Raw genomic sequence first — 18,251 nt, forward strand, 5'->3', positions numbered from 1 at the left:
TAATATTTGTAAAATATATGTATTTTAAAATTATTTTTACATTATTATTAATACATTTAAAAAACAATATTTTTAATTTCGATATTTTTGTACTACAATATTGATTTTTCGATATTTTTGTACTTACCTTTATGAAGATATGACTCCGATATTTTTGATTTCGATATTTTTGTGTCGATATTTTTGTATGTAGATATTCTGTCTGTCGATATTATGTCAGACATTCGTGATTTTTAATGAGTATTTTATTTATGTATTTGTGCTGGTTGTATTTATGTACTTTTCTGGTGTTCGTAACCGAAATAAAAATGTTGAATGAAATCGAACTGAACATTTGATACTAGTGGTCTATTAATTAGTAGGAAACTGTCAGGAGGAATGTTACAATGGAGTTGTAGAGATTGACAACCAAGAAACTGTTTCCTCCATAGTGCACTCTATAAATATACACACACGCTCACTGACTCATTCATTCACTCTAACACATAGGAGTCGATTACCTTGGTATTATCAACGGCAATGCAAAATTTATATAATTTGCTTACTCATTATTATGGAAATTTTCAAAAAAATTGTCCAAAATACACTTAATTGCATTTAATTACGTGAAGAACAAAACTGGAATTTGATGCTGTATGGTAGATCAAAATACATGTAGGTTCCATTTTGGATCCAAAGACTTATTTTGTGCTTAAATAAGCGAAAAACACCCCTCAAAAACACTGCAATCAAATTTGGTTACGCTCTGTTGTTCACGTCGTTCCAGTGCATTTTTGGTAAATGATGCATTTGTAGTTACTTTCCAATGCAGCATTACTATGCGATTTCGCTTTACAGTGTAATTTCTAATTTCTGGAATTTCGCGTATCAAGAGTAACACGAAATGTCTGAAATTACGCCAATTTACCATGCCGTAAAAACAGTTTGCCCGGTTCTAGTTTAGAGGTTCTCTTTGTCGGTATTATCTTGAAAGGCAAATGATGGGTTCATATATGTTTAGTTGATGCTGCTTTGTAATTTCTCTTTGTAAACTATACGTCTGGAAAATTTGGCTAGTGCTGTGTTTGGGTAAAGATGATGCATTTGTAAGTAGACATGTAATTTAGTGTAGCAGAGTCTTATTGCTGTATGATGAGACACCTAGGTCTTATACTGGCGTAATGAAACTTGAGGGGGCCCCCCTGCAAACTACATGGAGGGGGCCCCCCCATTCTCCGTGCCAGTCTAGAGCTCTCAGGCCAGTGACCCGCCATACTGCAGGAGATGCGGGTCGATCGTTACGCCACTGTCACCAATCCAGCCGTTATAAGTAACACTGAATGGTGGAGGTAAAGGTTGGGCTTAGTCTGCCCGCAGGCTAACAAAGGTGGTGGTCCATTCATTACAGGGCCCCTGCCATCAGTAGGCCGGGGAAGTTTGCCCAATTTTAGGTGGGTTTCCTGATGCAGACTCCTGTCTTGATATACAATATCGGGCCCACTCATTGTTCAGTTTTGACAAAAGTGCATCTACTGCTCCTTCTCGTTTCCATTTTAAAACATTAGACAAAGCGACAATGCAGTATTTCAAAAGGAGATGTAACTACAAGGAGCACATTTTGATAATACATTTTTATTAGTAGACAATAGCAATCTAAAGAGGCATTGCATAGCTTCATACACACTTTGAGCCCAGTTCCATCACAGTCTCTCTCTCTCTCAGTGAGTCAGTCTCTCTCTCTCAGTCAGTCAGTTTCTCTCTCTCTCTCTCTCTGTCATTCAGTCTCTCTGTCAGTCTGTCAGTCAGTCAGTCTGCCAGTCAGTCTCTCTCTCTCTGTCAGTCTCTCTATCTCTCTCTTTCTCTAAGTCTGTCAGTCAGTCAGTCAGTCTCTCTCTCTCTGTCAGTTTCTCAGCCAGTCAGTCTCTCCGTCAGTCAGTATTCAGTCTCTGAGTCAGTCAGTCTCTACTCTCTCTCGACTCTATCTCTCTCTCTCCATTCTCTCTCTCAACTCTGTCTACTCTATCTCCACTGTCTCTCTCTCCACTCTCTCTCCACTGTCTCTCCCTCCACTGTCTCTCCCTCCACTGTCTCTGTCCACTGTTTCTCTCTCCACTGTGGCTCTCTCCACTGTCTCTCCACTCTCTCACTCTTTCTACTCTCTCTCCACTCTCTCTCTCTCTCTCCACTGTTTCTCATTCTCTCTACTCTCTCTCCACTCTCTCTCCACTGTCTCCCCCCACTCTCTCTCCACTCTCTCTACCTTCTCTCTCTCTACCCTCCCTTCTCTCTCTACTATCTCTCCACTCTCTACTCTCTCTCCACTCTCTATTCTCCCTCTCTCCGCTCTCTCTCTCCTCTCTATCTCTCTCCAGTGTCTCTCTCTCCACTCTCTGCCTCCATTCTCTCTCTCTCTACCCTCTCCCTCCACTCTCTCTCTCTCCTCTCTCCCTCCACTCTCTCCACTCTCTCCACTCTCTCCACTCTCTCTCCACTCTCTCTCCACTCTCCCCACTCTCTCTCCACTCTCTCTCTACTCTCTCCACTCTCCCTCCACTCTCTCTCCCTCTCCACTCTCTCTCTCTCCACTCTCTCTCTCCACTCTCTCTCTCTCCACTCTCTCTCTCTCCACTCTCTCTCTCCACTCTCTTTCTCTCCACTCTCTCTCTCCACTCTCTCTCCATCTCCACTCTCTCTCCATCTCAACTCTCTCTCTACTATCTCTACTCTCCCTTTCTCCACTATCTCTCTCTCCTCTCTCTCTCTCTCTCTCTCTCTCTCTCTCTCTCTCCAGTGTCTCTCTCTCCACTCTCTCTCTCTTCACGCTCTCTCTCTCCACTCGCTCTCTCTCCCCTCTCTCCCTCCACTCTCCCCTCTCTCCCTCTACCCTCTCTATTCTCTCTCTCCACTTTCTCTCTCCACTCTCTCTCCACTCTCTCTCCACTCTCTCCACTCCCTCCCCTCTCTTCACTCTCTCTCTCCACTCTCTCTCCCTCTCCACTTTCTCTCCCTCTCCACTCTCTCTCCCTCTCCACTCTCTCTCCCTCTCCACTCTCTCTCCCTCTCTCCACTCTCTCTCCACTCTCTCTCCACTCTCTCTCTACTCTCTCTCTCCACTGTCTCTCTCTCCACTGTCTCTCTCTCTACTGTCTCTCTCTCCACTGTCTCCCCACTGTCTCTCCACTGTCTCTCACTCTCTCTACTCTCTCTCTACTGTCTCCCTCCACTCTCTCCCTCCACTCTCTCCCCACTCTCTCTCTCTCTCTCCCTTCTCTGTCTCTACTCTCCCTTCTCTGTCTCTACTCTCTCCCTCTCCACTCTCTCTCTCCACTTTCTCCACTCTCTCTCTCTCCACTCTCTCTCTCTCCACTCTCTACCCACTCTCTCTCTCTACCCACTCTCTCTCCACTCTCTACACGCTCTACCCACTTTCTCTCTCTCCACGCTCTCTCTCTCTCTCCACTCTCTCTCCCACTCCACTCTCTCTCTCACTCCAGTCTCTCTCTCACTCCACTCTCTCTTCCCTCTCTCTCACAAAGTAGTGTGTGTTGCCATGGGTGGCCGCAGAAATGTTTCCAGGGGGGTACATTTTTAACTTCATCGCCATCCCCCTTGCACTCTTCCCACCCTCCCCTTGCACTCTTCTCACCCTCCCCCTTGCACCCTTCTCCCCTCCGCCTTGCACCCTTCTCCCCTCTCCCTTGCACCCCTCTCCCCTCCCCCTTGCACCCTTTTCCCCTCTGCCTTGCACACTTCTCTACTCCGCCTTGCACCCTTCTCCACTCTGCCATGCACCTTTCTCCCCTCTGCCTTGCACCCTTCTCCCCTCCCCGTTTCACCCTTCTCCCCTCTGCCTTGCGCCCTTCTCCCTTCCACCTTGCACCCTTCTCTACTTTGCACCCATCTCCTCTCTGCCTTGCACTCTTCTCCTCTCTACCTGGCATCCTTCTCCCCTCTGCCTTGCACCCTTCTCCCCTCTGCTTGGCATCCTTCTCCCCTCTGCCTTGCACCCTTCTCCCCTCTGCCTTGCACACTTCTCCCCTCTGCCTTGCACCCTTATCCCCTCCGCCTTGCAACCTTCTCCTCTCTGCCTTGCACCCTTCTCCCCTCTGCCATGCACCTTTCTCCCCTCTGCCTTGCACCCTTCTCCCCTCCCCGTTGCACCCTTCTCCCCTCTGCCTTGCGCCCTTCTCCCTTCCACCTTGCACCCTTCTCTACTTTGCACCCATCTCCTCTCTGCCTTGCACTCTTCTCCTCTCTACCTTGCACCCTTCTCCCCTCTGCCTTGCACACTTCTCCCCTCTGCCTTGCACCCTTATCCCCTCCGCCTTGCAACCTTCTCCTCTCTGCCTTGCACCCTTCTCCCCTCTGCCATGCACCTTTCTCCCCTCTGCCTTGCACCCTTCTCCCCTCCCCGTTGCACCCTTCTCCCCTCTGCCTTGCGCCCTTCTCCCTTCCACCTTGCACCCTTCTCTACTTTGCACCCATCTCCTCTCTGCCTTGCACTCTTCTCCTCTCTACCTTGCACCCTTCTCCCCTCTGCCTTTCACTCTTCGCGGCACCCCTTGCCCCCCCCTGCGGACGCCCACATGGTGCCTTCTAACAAGAGTGCTTACCCGAGGACACCATTTTGCTACCTCATTCCTTCTCATATGAGCTTTGCCCTGGAGAATGCACTCTCTGGGGGCCCCCACTCCCACCCTTGTCAGGGTCCTGAGCAGTGCTCTTTGCTGCCTCCTGCTCTATGGGGCCCCCACCCCACCCTTTCAGGGTCCTTAGCAGTGCTCTGTGCTGCCTCCTGCTCTCTGGGCCCCCCATCCCACCCTTGTCAGGGTCCTGAGCAGTGCTCTGTGCTGCCTCCTGCTCTCTGGGGGCCCCACTCCTCCCTTTTCAGGGTCCCAGCAGTGCTCTGTGCTGCCTCCTGCTGTCTCCTCTGGGCCCCCACCCCCACCCTTGTCAGCATTCCATCAGTGCTCTGTGCTGTCTCCTGCTCTCTGGGGCCCCCACTCCACCCTTGTCAGGGTCCCAGCAGAGCTCTGTGCTGCCTCCTGCTCTCTGGGGCCCCACCCCCACCTTGTCAGGGTCCCAACAGTGCTCCGTGCTGCCTCCTGTGCTCTGGGGCCCCCTCCCCACCCTTGTCAGGGTCCCAGCAGTGCTCTGTGCTGACTCCTGCTCTCTGGGGCCCCCACCCCACGTTTGTCAGAGTCCCAGCAGTGCTCTATGCTGCCTCCTGGTCTCTGGGGCCCCCAACCTCTTTCCGGGCCTGGCACCTCTGACTGAAGAGAAATAAAGTATGTTGATACTTTGTTTCTCTTCAGTCAGAGGGAGGGGGCGAGGGGCTCGGAGCAGGGTCCAGACAGCCTGCACCTGCTTCGGAGGGAAAGAGGCTTGCTTCAGCACGAAGCGATCCTCTCTCACTGAAGAGCTGAGGGGGCCCAGGCCCCTTTCATTTACTGAAGGGAGTGCCCCCCCCCGCACCTCCTGCACTCTGGGGCCCCCACCCCACCCTTGTCAGGGTCCCAGCAGTGCTCTGTGCTGCCTCCTGCTCTCTGGGGCCCCCACCCCACCTTTGTCAGAGTCCCAGCAGTGCTCTATGATGCCTCCTGCTCTCTGGGGCCCCCAACCCCAACCTCTTTCAGGGCCTGGCACCTCTGACTGAAGAGAAATAAAGTATGTTGATACTTGTTTCTCTTTAGTCAGAGGGAGGGGGCGAGGGGCTCGGAGCAGGCTGCAGACAACCTGCTTCGGAGGGAAAGAGGCTTGCTTCAGCACAAAGCGAGCGAGCCTCTCTCGCTGAAGAGCTGAGGGGGCCCAAGCCCCCTTCATTTACTGAAGGGAGTGGGCCCCCTGCACCGTGGGGCCTGCAGGGGCGTTTGTTACGCCCCTGAGGTCTTGATTACGAGGTCCTGCTTAATCGCATTGTTATTTATCATGCCTAATTGGTAAGGACACCATCTGAATCATTATTTAGCAATTGTGATGAATAGCAGCAATGATAAGTTGTTCCGTGAAAATGGATCGTAAAATTCGGAATTTGGTAGTTACAGCAAAAGCCTGAATGTCTCAGTATTTACTATTTCCCAGATCTTTTTCACTCGCTGGAAATTTACTGAGTGAAACATCCAACTGCTTGTAAAATCCTAAAAACATATATTTCTGACAACCCTGCAAACCTTGCTTTCCTTGGGTGTCAGAATTTTCCAAGCCACTTGTACTGAATAACTAATGTGAACATATCTCTGGGTTACATGTTGAGTTTAATTGACTGGAGGAGTGTGTTTGGGCGTGTAAGTGTGTTGTAAGGGGAGAGGTGTGGCGCAGCAGCCAGAGCGGCTAATGCAGGACTCACGGTTTGATAACCGGCGGCAGCTCACCATCATGTGACTCTGGGCAATAGCTCACTTAGGGGTATATGTACAAGCCCCTATCGCCAGAGGAACGTCACTTTTTGCTATATTCCTTTGGCGATAGGGGCTTCGCCTTATTTACAAGGCAGTGTTAAGACACTTAACGTGGCTTAACGCTGCCTTGTAAATAAGGCCCCCTTTCCTGCTATGCTTAGTGTGAAAGGGGAGGGCAATGGGTGTTGCGGTGGGCGTTCCGTTGCAACACTCATTGGTTCTGTCGCTGCTTCCTACACCAGAATTAAGACTAGGGAAAACCTGGTCTTAACCGGGCAAAGCAAGGAGAAATGTTTCATTTCTCCTCGTTTTTGCTGTTTTCATGTGTGCTGCTTTGTGCAGCACACATGGAAACAGCAAAAGGCCAATGATTGTTTATGTAGAGGAAGGTCCCCCTTTCTGCATATAAATAATCATTACAAAAAAATACTGTTTTGCAACTTCTGTGTGTGCTGCATTAAGCAGCACACAGAGATGTTACAAAACGGCATTTCAAGATTGTTTATGTGCAGGAAGGGAGGGATAGGCATGGGCGGAAAATCCGTTCCGCTCGCGGATTTTGCGGATTTTCGGGAAATCCACAATCCGCGAGATTCGCGAATCTCCCGCAAAATCCGCAAATCCGCGAGCAGCGGATTTTGCTCGCACTGCTCGCACTGTTCGCGTGAGTTCGCGTGAGTTCGCGCCCCGCGAATAAGTGCAAAATTGCAGAAATACGATCTTAGCAAAACTGAAAGTAACTACTTACCAGGTTCAAAAGTTCAGGCTCATCATTAGTAGCCATTTCCTGTAGTGCTTCCTGAGGGGCCCCTCCAGAGTTCAGTTGCCAGTTGAAACTATTATGTTATCCTGCTCTGAACCTCAGAATAGTTACACATATGCCACAAAGGTCCTGAATTACAGCTAAGGGAGACAAGCAGGAGCCAGGCTGGAAGTTAAAATCCATTAATCAGCCCCTAATTCATTATTGTCAGTTGGGGCAGGGCAGGTGTTGTAACTAATTGTGCAACAATGAAAGCACTTAGCAAGTGCAAAAGATCACTAATCAGGGCGCACTAAGGAAGCAGGTGCCAGCTAAAAAAATATTCTGTGACACATTAATCAGCCCCAAATTAATTCAGGTCACTTGAGGCAGGGAAGGTGTGCTTTGCTTTGCCGAAAATAATGTACACTGGACAACCAGAGGGTGTGGTGATGAAACAGAGGGTGGCATGGGTGGGCCAGAGGGTGGCATGAGTAGTCAGAGAGTGGCAGTGGTAACAGAGAGTGGCAGTGATGAAGAAGAGTGTCCCAAACAGGCTGGACACGTAGAAACAACAAGTTCGCGAAACTTGCGACCCGACAGGTAAGTTCGCAATTTGCGAAAGTGTACAAAACCCTCGCGAACTGGCAGAAACACGGGCGAACACAAAAAAAAAAAATCCGCAAATTCGCGGGAATTCGCGGATTTTGCGGATTGCGAATCCACAAATCCGCAAAATTCGCGAACGCGAGATCCGCAAAATTCGCTCATGCTTAGGGAGGGATCTTTCTGTACATAAATCATCTTCCCCTGCATGCAGGCTGCCTTGCACTATGGTGCAAGGGTGCCTGCGTTGGCACTAAGCTGGTAAACTAAGCGCCAGCATAAGGGGAAACGCAGGCGTGCACCATATTCACGTAAATATGGTTCACCCCAGCGTTTCCCCCTAAGCTGGCGCTTAGTTTACCAGCTTAGTGCTAACGCAGGCACCCTTGCACCATAGTGTAAACCCTGAGTTTCAGAAGTGGCAGAGCGTATCATTAAACCAAGGAGGCTAATGACAAGCTCCACCACTTCCCTTCTACATATGCTCCACAATCTCCCCGATTGCCCCCAGTGCCTTGGTACCCTTAGGGGTGATAAGTCGCAATTTACAAATCTGGAATTACAAATTTTGTATACTTGGTGGGATGGTGCTGTAAGGGACTGTTGGACAATTGTTGAATTGGTGGTATTTATAGTACCTGTTTTTTAAATGGAAACAGGGAGTTAATTCAATAACACTCATATCCAAGTAATAGTAAAATCGAGGGCCCCGGGGGAAGCGAAGACGCAGTCTAGTCTTCCCCCGGGGTCTTTCGCGCGGCGAAGGGCCAGGCTGGGGTGGGGGGCGGGGTTGGGGCTTGGTATAAGAATGCACGGGGAGGAAGGCAACTTCCTCTTCCTGCATTCTGGCATTGCTGGGTGGGATAGTTTTCTGTGGGAAAAGTTTTTTAGGTCAGGGCCTTCTGGATTTGGAAGCGGCGGCGGTTTGTTTTCGGCCGGCGGTTTGCGTTGGGCAGGTACCGGGCATTGTCGTGGGCCATCTGGTCGTTGGCCGGGGTTTTGCTGGCAGCGGTATTTCATTAGCGAGGTATGGCGGGGAATGCGGAGGCGGTGCAGGAGGCCTTACGGGTGTTGGGGAGGGCTGGGAGGGCGGACCTGTTGCGGCCGGGCGTACTGGAGCAGGCCTGGGTGGGCTTTACACGCCCTACATGGGCGGCTGCTGCGGGGGTTAGCGCTGCGGTGCTTGCCTGCCAGTAGGATGGGGCTCCGGCAGGCAAGACGGTGTCGGGCCAGGGGCGGGGCGTGGGCCCGAGAGGAGCACTACGCGGAAGTCGACGTAAGAGCCTGCCTCCGCGCTCGAAATCTGCAAGGAGCGGGGGCCCGGTGGGGGGGGGGGGCCAGGATCAGTTTTTTGAAGCGGCTGACTTGTACCAGGTGCAGGGCATCTCGAGGGGGGCGCATGTCGTTGTCGCCCCCTCGGGAACTGTTATGGCGGTAGGCATGGGAGGGGGGCTCAGGGGCATACAGGGAGCATGGCACCTGGGCTCCCTGTTAGTGGGTCTGGGCTGGTCTACCTGTGAGGTGTGGGGCAAAGGGGACCTGTGGTGGAGGCTCTGGAAAGGGAGGGGGTAGCGAGGGTGAGGAGGCAACGTGTGAGGTGCTGGGGGGGTCTGCAGAGTGTGGCCCCCTGGATCTGTCTGTAGGTTCCAGGGCCAGCACCCCGATACTGCGGGGAGTTGGTGGGGCGTCCACTAGGCAGGTGGCGTTGGAGATGAGGCCTGGGGGGACTGGGGGCCCTGGGGAGGTTCTGCCTTGGAGGTCTATGCAGGGGGTGGGGCACAGGGGCTACTGCCCTCTGTTGCTGGGCAGGAGGGATGCCATGGACGTGGAGTCCAAGATCAGGGAGCAAAGGCTGCTGGTGGTTGGAATTAGACAACATGAGAGCAGGGGCTGCATGGGGGGTGACCTGGAGGGCCCACCTACACCCGCGTCGGAAGAGGAATTTTGGGCGGAACAGGAGGAGGCTGAGAGGAGGGGTAGAGCCCGGAGGGGCCCAAAGGGGGGCGAGAGTGACAGGCAGGGGCGTTTAGGGACGGCCATGATGGCAGCGAGGCCCAGCAATGCTAGAGCTCGCCCAGGTTGGAGCGGCCTGGGGAGTAAAGGGGGATCCCATCTGACTGAGGTGAGCAGAGGGGTGGGTGGTTCGGCGGAGCGCAAGACGGCTCCTGGATGCCACCATGAAGCAGTAGGGGAGTCGGCGGCGGATTTCCCTCCATTGGGGGACCGGGCCTCAGTGAGTGTTGTGGAGAAGGAGTCGGGGAGCGGTGTGCCAGTTCAGAAGGGAGTGAAGCGTGCGGTATGTGAGGTGGAGTGGAAGCCGGTGGAGGATGAATGGGAGCTGGAGTTGGATTATGGAGCTGAGAGTGAGGAGCTGGTAGAAGGTGAAGTGTGAGATTACGCGGACAGGACGGCTGACAGGGCGATGGGAAACAGTGGCTTTGGTGTCTTGCAGGCCCCTAAGAAGAAGACCGGGAAGACAAAGGGGTCTGTGGTGAAGCCCAGCAGCACGGACCGTCGGCTGGGACCGACGCAAGCCACACTGACAGGTGAGGGTGCTTGGTGGGCTGCTTGGGAGGAGGGACAGAAAGGTGGCAGAAAGGAAGCGTGCAGGTCTGTTGGCTTTGGGGGGGGTCTGTGCGGTATAACGGGACTAAAGGGGCTATGGTGGGGGCGCTTGCGTTGACAGGTAAGCAGGTAGTGACTGCAGGGGTGCAGACGGACAAGCTGGGGTTAGAGGACAAGTCAGAAGGGAATGAGGACAAGGAAGAGAAAGGGGGGGACAAGCACCAGAAGAAGCTGCCCTCTATGGGTTTGGCCATGCCTTTGGGCTCTCACTTGTCGGAGAAGATTAAGAGCAGGATTTGGAAACACGAATATGTCGATGTTTTCAAGCTGTTACACAAGGAGGTGCACCCCAAGGAGGGCTCCAAGGAGGAGGAGTGGGAATTGACTAGGAGGCCACGGGTCCCTGTCAATATGGAAAATTGGACGTTGGCGTTTTTGATATACGCCAGCATCTATTGCGAGAAGCATGTGGATAGGGCGATCCCCCTTATCAAGTACATAGACATTATCAGGAAGGCACAGTTACCGTTTGGAGGATTCGCATGGCTGAGCTATGACGAAGAATTTAGGGTGCGGGTTAGTGTGAATCCTGACAAGAATGGGGGGAGATTGATCAGGAGCTTTGGATGCAGTGGATGGCAATGACGGACTCGTCCGTTTCGACACACAAGGTTAGTGGTTTGCTGGTACCTTATCGGTCTTTTCCAGTGCGGCCCGCCTAATCTGGGGTGGGAGGGGTGGTTACCCCGGCAGGACACACTGCCCATGCGGCTAAACCAAGCACTGCCACGACCGGTGCCTGCTGGAGTTACAACAAGGTTTATTGCTCCCGATACCCTTGTAAGTTCAAGCATGAGTGCTCCAAGTGTGGAGGCCGTCACGCTCTCACTCAATGTCTCACCCTGGCCATGCCTTGGGAGCAGTGGCAAAACTCCAATGCAAAGGGTAGGGGACAGCCTGGCGCGAAGGGCGCCTACTCCGGTTAGGGTGGAGACAATGACCCACTGGCTGGTGTGTTACCGTGACAGGGAGGCTGAGTTAAAATTGCAGTGGGGGTTCACGGAGGGTTTTAGAGTGGGCTACCAAGGACCGAGAGTACGTAGATGGGCAGATAACCTTAAGTCAGCAAAAGAAGTGCCAGAGGTAGTGGCCGCTAAACTACAGAAAGAAGTGTCGGAAGGCAGAGTGGCGGGCCCCTTTGTGGAATGGCCCTTGGAGCACCTTATCGTTTCACCATTGGGTGTGGTGCCGAAGAAAGAGGAAGGGGAGTTCAGGATGATACATCACTTGTCCTGGCCAGAAGGCCTGTCTGTTAATGATTTCATAGCGGACGTAGACTCCTGAGTCCTTTATGCGTCGGTGGATGATGCTATTCACCTGGTGCGAAGGAGCTGGCGGGGGTGGAGATGGCCAAGTGTGATATCAAATCAGCGTTCCGCCTTCTGCCGATTCATCCAGCGGATTTTTTTCTGTTCGGCATGCAGTTTGCAGGGGCTATCTACGTGGACAAGGTTTTGCCCATTGGGTGTGCCATATCCTGTGCGCTTTTTGAGGTATTCAGTACATTTTTGCACTGGGCTTTTACTCAGATTAGCGGGCATCGGGCTGTGACTCACTACTTGGACGATTTTCTTTTCATTGGAAGAGAGCAGGCAGGGGATTGTGGCAGGGCCCTGTGGCATTTCCAGGACATGGCGCAGAGTTTTGAGGTCCCTTTGGTGCCTGAGAAGACGGCTGAGCCTAGCTATTGCTTGACGTTCTTGGGGATTGAGCTGGACTCCGTTTTGTGGAGGGCTTGCCTTCCCCAGGCGAAGGTCTCTGAGATCCAGCCATGTCTGCTATGGGGCATTGGAGAAAAAAGGATTGCACTGCGCGCGGTACAACAGCTCTTGGGGTTCTTGAACTTTGCATGCCGTGTGGTGAGAGCAGGGATGACTTTTTGCAGGAGACTCGGCATGGCCATGTTGGGGGCAGTCTTACCACATCACAGAGTCTGGATCTCCATGGGGGTGCGGGCTGACCTGCGGGTTTGGTGGACTTTTCTTTCTGACTTCAATGGTGTGTCTCTGGAATTTGTGGAGGAAAGGATGGTGTGGCAGATTCAGATTTTTTCCGATGCAGCGGGAGCGGCAGGTTTTGGCCTTTTTCTGGGACGGCAGGTGGTGTGCGGAAGAATGGCCAGCACACTGGTTACAGCAAGTGCAGAGCATTGCTTTCTTGGAATTTTTTCCTCTGTTGGTGGCACTGGAAGTGTGGGGTGCGGAGTTTCAGAACAGGTCAGTGTTGTTTCATGTGGACAACATGACGGTGGTCGAGTTGGTCAATCGGCAGAGGGCAAGAGATTTGAGAGTGTTGCGGCTGTTGAGGGGATTTATGCTGCATTGCTTGAAGTTGAATGTGATCTTTCGAGCCAAGCATGTCCCTGGGGCGAATAACGACATTGCGGATACTGTGTCTCGTTTGCAGTGGCAGCGTTTCCGGAGGTTGGCGCCTGAAGTGGACCAGCACAAGACCAGGCTGCCGGCCGGCGTCTGGGCCTTGTGGGAGTGAGAGTTTTAGGACTGGTGGAGAGCTCTGTGGCGGAATCATTGAGAAGGACGTACAGGCTGGCATTGGATGAGTTTGTTTCTTTTATGGGGTGGCGTCTGGAGGCTGATGGGAGAGTTCGCTCGGTGATTGAGCAGGGAGTCTTGCAGTTCGTTTTGCACTGTATTGAAAAAGGTTTATCGGCTGCAACAATTTCATGAAAATTGGTGGGATTGTCTTTCTATGCTAGTCTGTTTTTTGGTTTTGACCCCACAAAAGATGTAGTCATTGGTAGGATCCTGCGGGGTTGGGGCAGAGAGAATAAAGGGGAAGGGGTGTTGAGGGAGGCGGTGACATTTGAGTTGCTGGCTCGCATTATTGATGTGTTACCATTATGTTGTTACAATGGGTCTGAGGTTCGGCTGTTCAGGTTGTGCATGGTGTGGATGTTTTTTGGAGCCTTTAGGGTCTCGGAGTTGTTGGGAACGAGGTCTGGTGGTGGTAGGCGGTTTGAAGAAGTTCGTGTGGAAGCAGGACGGCTGGGTATTTGGTTGAGCCAGTCTAAAACGGATCAGTTGGGGAGAGGAAAGTGGATTTGGCTGTGTGAGAGCGGCTGGGACGGGGTGTGCCCGGTGTCTGAGTGGAGGTCGTTTGTGGAGCAGGTGCGGTTGCCGGTCGATGAGATATTTTGCCACAAGTCTGGAGCCAGGGTCACGGCGGTGCAGCTGTTGGCGGTGTTGAGTAAGGCAGTGAGCCGGTTGGGGATGAATCCGGTGGGGTTTGGGACACACTCCTTTAGAATAGGGGCGGCAACTGCGGCAGCGCATCTGGGGTGGTATCAGGATAGGATACGCTGGATTGGTAGACGTTGTTGTGAGCAGTATGTTCGGAAATAAGTTGTTGGATTAAGGGTGGTTTGGTGAGAAGTTGGAGCGTCATTATTACCATGATGTGTATTAATACCTTTTTCTTTCGAAGGTTGCGTGGGTGGACCGGGGGCCAAGACAGTTACATGGATCGTGGGGCATTCCTTTGTGCACTCGGCATCGAGATATACGGAGCAGCAGGTGTACGGCCATAACCTGGGACTCAATGAACTCCAACACGAGGTGCACTGGTGGGGAAAAGGGGGGATGCGATGGGGGGCACTTTTGCCCTGGCTCGCGAAGATGGTCCCACAGAGGGGATGCCCGGACTTGTTGATCATTCACCTGGGGGAAAATGACTTGATCCAAATGTCCGGTTTGGCGCTGTTACAGCTGATGCAGTGGGATTTGGAGGTTATGAAGCTAAGGTTATCTGGGGCTTGCATTGCTTGGACTGAATTCATCCCCAGGAGAGTTTGGAGGGGTGCGAATAAGCATGGGGCAGTGGAGAAAGCCCGGAGGAAATTGAACAGGGCGATGAGGGTTTTCTGTGAGGCAAAGGACATTAAGGTGATTTCCCATCCAGGACTACGACTTGAGGAAAGGTTGCGCTTTAGGGACGACGGAGTACATCTTTCGACGCTGGGGAATGCGTATTACATGATGGAAGTGCGTGACGTAGTGAGCAAGTTGTGGAATGAAGCGATCTGGTGCCGCAGGGATGTGTGAGTGAGTGGAGGCAAAAGATGCACAGTGACACCTGGGGGGGGGGCAGGTAACCACCCTACAGGGGGTTCCCTGGTTGGCGATATTCTGGAGGGGTGGGGGAGTCACTAGCGGGCGCACCCAACTCTTGTGGGGGGGAGGAGTGAATGAAGGAAGGGGCGACTGGTGGCAGGAGAGTAGTGCCAGGATGCGAAGAGAGATTGGAGGTAGGTTGAAGAACGGAAGGTGGAATGAAAGGAGAGTATGAGGATGGAGTTTTGGAGTTAGGGGGGAGATTTAGTTCTTTGTTGATTATTGTTGTGGTTTATGTTGTGCAGCCTGGTCCTAATAAATGGCCTATTACGCTTACAACAGTGTGGCCTGATTATTGTGCAACTGTTTATTCTCATTGAAGATTCAGTACTAAACACAAGCAGTCATTTTAGAGAAAAAATACAAATTGGCAAAATCCTTTTCGCCAACCAGATGTACATTGACGTGAAAATAAATATTGCAATACTCCTGAAATTTCAAACATAGTGAATAGATCCCTCACTAAGTTGTGTACCTAAGCTAAAAATCTGCAAGAAAGGAATTCAAAGCAATAAAATTGCTAACACGGCCTAGTGATTAATATACTAAAGGTGATCTGTTTATTTACGAGTACTTTTAGTTACACTGGGCGCTTTTCTTCATAGTAACACCCTCTCATAACACCTTGAGAGTAAACTGTCATCTGTGTTAGCCATCTAAATTTACCAACAACAGATTTCGACCGCCCCTTGCTCGGAGGACGTACATATTTAAACCTCAGACTCAAAACCCCAGATTGCCTTACCGAACTAAGCAAATACACAAGATACAGATAGCAGATGATGGTGTAGTAGTGGAATCAAGGTCTGTCGTGAGAATGAGTAGGATCTTCTATTGTGAACATTACTTATAAGTAATCATAGCATTATCAGTTCATGCTTCTTCCTCACCGCAGTCATTACACCATGAGGATATACCCTTCTATGACTTGTCTTTTTTTCTGAAGTTTTATATAGCAAAAAATCGACCCAAAGGTATCAGAGCTGTTTACATGAGCACCAGTTGCGTTACAGACAGACACATTCATATCCTTAAGCATGGGCGATTAAGTGATTTTCCCAGAATCACAGGATGTTGAGCATCCCGCCGGACTCAAACCTGATTCAAGGTCGACCGCTCTGACAGTTAGGCCACATCCTTGCCCCATGACATGTAATAGTAGATGCTCGGAAGTATGAGTTGCCTTTGACTGACATCCAATAGTAGCTGTCCATGACTCAGGCAGCACTTTCATCCATTTGAAACCACCAGGTCCAGGCAATTTTTAAGGAAAGATCAACAGCTGGAAGAACCATCCATACTATGGCCAGAGAAGCAATGCTACAGTAAAACTATACCAAAGACATGCCTACAACATCATGCAACAGGTAAAAAAGCTTTTTTAACAAATAGTTAACAAGAACCCTAAACATCAGAAAGAGCAAAATCAAAAATGTTATGGCAGACTTGGAAAAAAGTTACTTTTCTGCTACAACAGCACACAATACATTTTCAGAACCAAGACCAAGAAAAATAGTAATGTCTGAAAAAACAACCCATTTGGTGGTAAGATGGAAGTGGCCCAATGCTAAGATCAGCATTGAGAATTAAACTTCTCCAAAGAACAGAGTGGTCATGATGACAGTGGAGAAAAAGGAACCACTAAGGTGTGCATATTCTCACATTGGAACAAAAATAATGAGATAAAGTTATGGATAGGTGGTAGACAGGCAAAATTCAGACCATACAGAAATAGGAAGGTTCCAAACTCCCACACGTGTGAGTGTATCAAAAACTGCAAACATGCCACCTCCCATGAAATCAGCGAGCTACTCATCTGTCCAAATTAGTCAATTTAATGAACTGTTTGAAAGTCTCATTGGGACCCCAACAAGGGAAAGAAAAAACAAAGCACTACACCCCAAAGACTAAACCCCCTGAGGTGAAGGGACCTCAAAGCATGAAAGCACCATTCAACCCTCTTGGGAAAATGCTGTCTTCACTTTTTCATTTCAGCCTTTAGGTAGGTTGAGGAAAAGAGAAAGGGTCCTATGCCACTGGGGGGCATCTTTTCAGAGCCCCTTTGTGTCACGCAAATTAAAAATGAGATTATGAAGCTCCGCAAGCCCACCTTGTGTGGCCCTGAGTGGCTTCCTAAATCTGGAGCAATGCAACGCAGCACAAATCATTCATTGCATTACTCTGCACACAGGAGGCGTTCCCATGGGCATTGCGTGGGTGTTCCCACACAACATCAATGGATTTAGATGCATACACAGACTTATCGGAAGTGGTAGACCTTGAAAAGCACCAAATATATACGCCTCACCAGGTGAGGTGCAATGAGGAGTAATATGTTGATTTGTCTTTTTTTTCCTCTTCTTCAGCAATGGTGCCCCTTCCTGCACAAAAACAATTCGCCTTACAACACATGGTGCAAGGGTGTCTGTGTTGGCACTAGACAGCCAAAAGGGCGTCAGTGCAGGGGAAACGTGAGGAATGCGCTGTATTGCCTTAAATACGGTGCATTCATGCCCTTTCCCTGTCATGCTTGCAGCGCAGCAAGGAGACGCAGCACTGCGTGAGTTGGCCATAAATATGGGCGTAGTTTCTGAAACAACCACCTGCGCAAACATTTATTATCACGACACCTTGAAACTCAAAGGGGCATATTATCAAGAACAGCGCTAAAATTATCGCTGCATTAGCGGTAGGAAACTGCAGCTAAAGTGGCGATAATGGACTTGATAATATGCCCTTGTGAATTCCCATAGAAGCCCATGTTCTGTTGTGAACCTGGATTTCCGTGGGAATTCACAAGGGCATATTATCAATCCCATTATTGCCTCTTTTGCTGCAGTTTCCTGCCGCTAAAGCGGCGATAATCTTAACGCCGTTCTTGATACTATGCCCCAAAGAGATTTAGTGGACACTAGAAACAAAAAGAATCGCTGCAGCGCGTAATGGCAAATGAAGCCACAACATACAGGATGGATGAAAGCAAGACAAACTCTTGTATCAAATTTCCGGGTTTGCAAGGCTACGGTTTCTTAACACCGTAGCCACGTCAGATAGCCACGGTAATCACTTCAGACCTTCAGCCTGTTCACGTGGCACATGTGTCAATTCATGATAAAGGCACAGAGAGCCCATAAAACACCACCATTCCTGCAAAATGATTTAAAGAGAATACAAAAAGAAATGAAGCGAAGTTATCTATACACATAGCAGTATCCAAAATAGCTTTGAGTGTGAGTGAGAAAAACATACAAACACAACTTCCACTGAGAAGTCAGGGATTTGTCTCCACGGTGTCAAAGGAGGACTATAATAGGTGCTGTTCAATTTAAAAGACTTGCGTGATAAGCTTTTTATGGGACTTGCCCCCTAATAGTATAAGATTGATGAGGAAGAGTAAGACAGTAGTGAAATCGGCAGCGTAAATTGCCAAGAGACGATCACAGTTAATAGTGTTTGCTACATAAATGACCAAGCCAAATTCCTCAATGAACATGGGCCACATTTACAAAGATCACAGCACACGGAGTCTGCCCTTGTATGGGAAAGCAAGACATATTATGTTAGGGAAGTTTTCCCTGCATGAACCACAACACATTAAAAGGCCAACTCTAATAACTACTAAAACAATAAATAAACCCATGTTTGGACACAAAGGCCTACTATAAACACAAGTATGAGTGTAATTATCTACTAGAGGAATGTAATTCCTGAAAACACAAGCACACTGTTGACTATGCTATTATATATCCAACAAAACACAGCTGGCTGATT

The sequence above is a fragment of the Lissotriton vulgaris genome, chromosome 6, assembly GCF_964263255.1.
Source record: "Lissotriton vulgaris chromosome 6, aLisVul1.2, whole genome shotgun sequence".
Taxonomy (NCBI): domain Eukaryota; kingdom Metazoa; phylum Chordata; class Amphibia; order Caudata; family Salamandridae; genus Lissotriton; species Lissotriton vulgaris.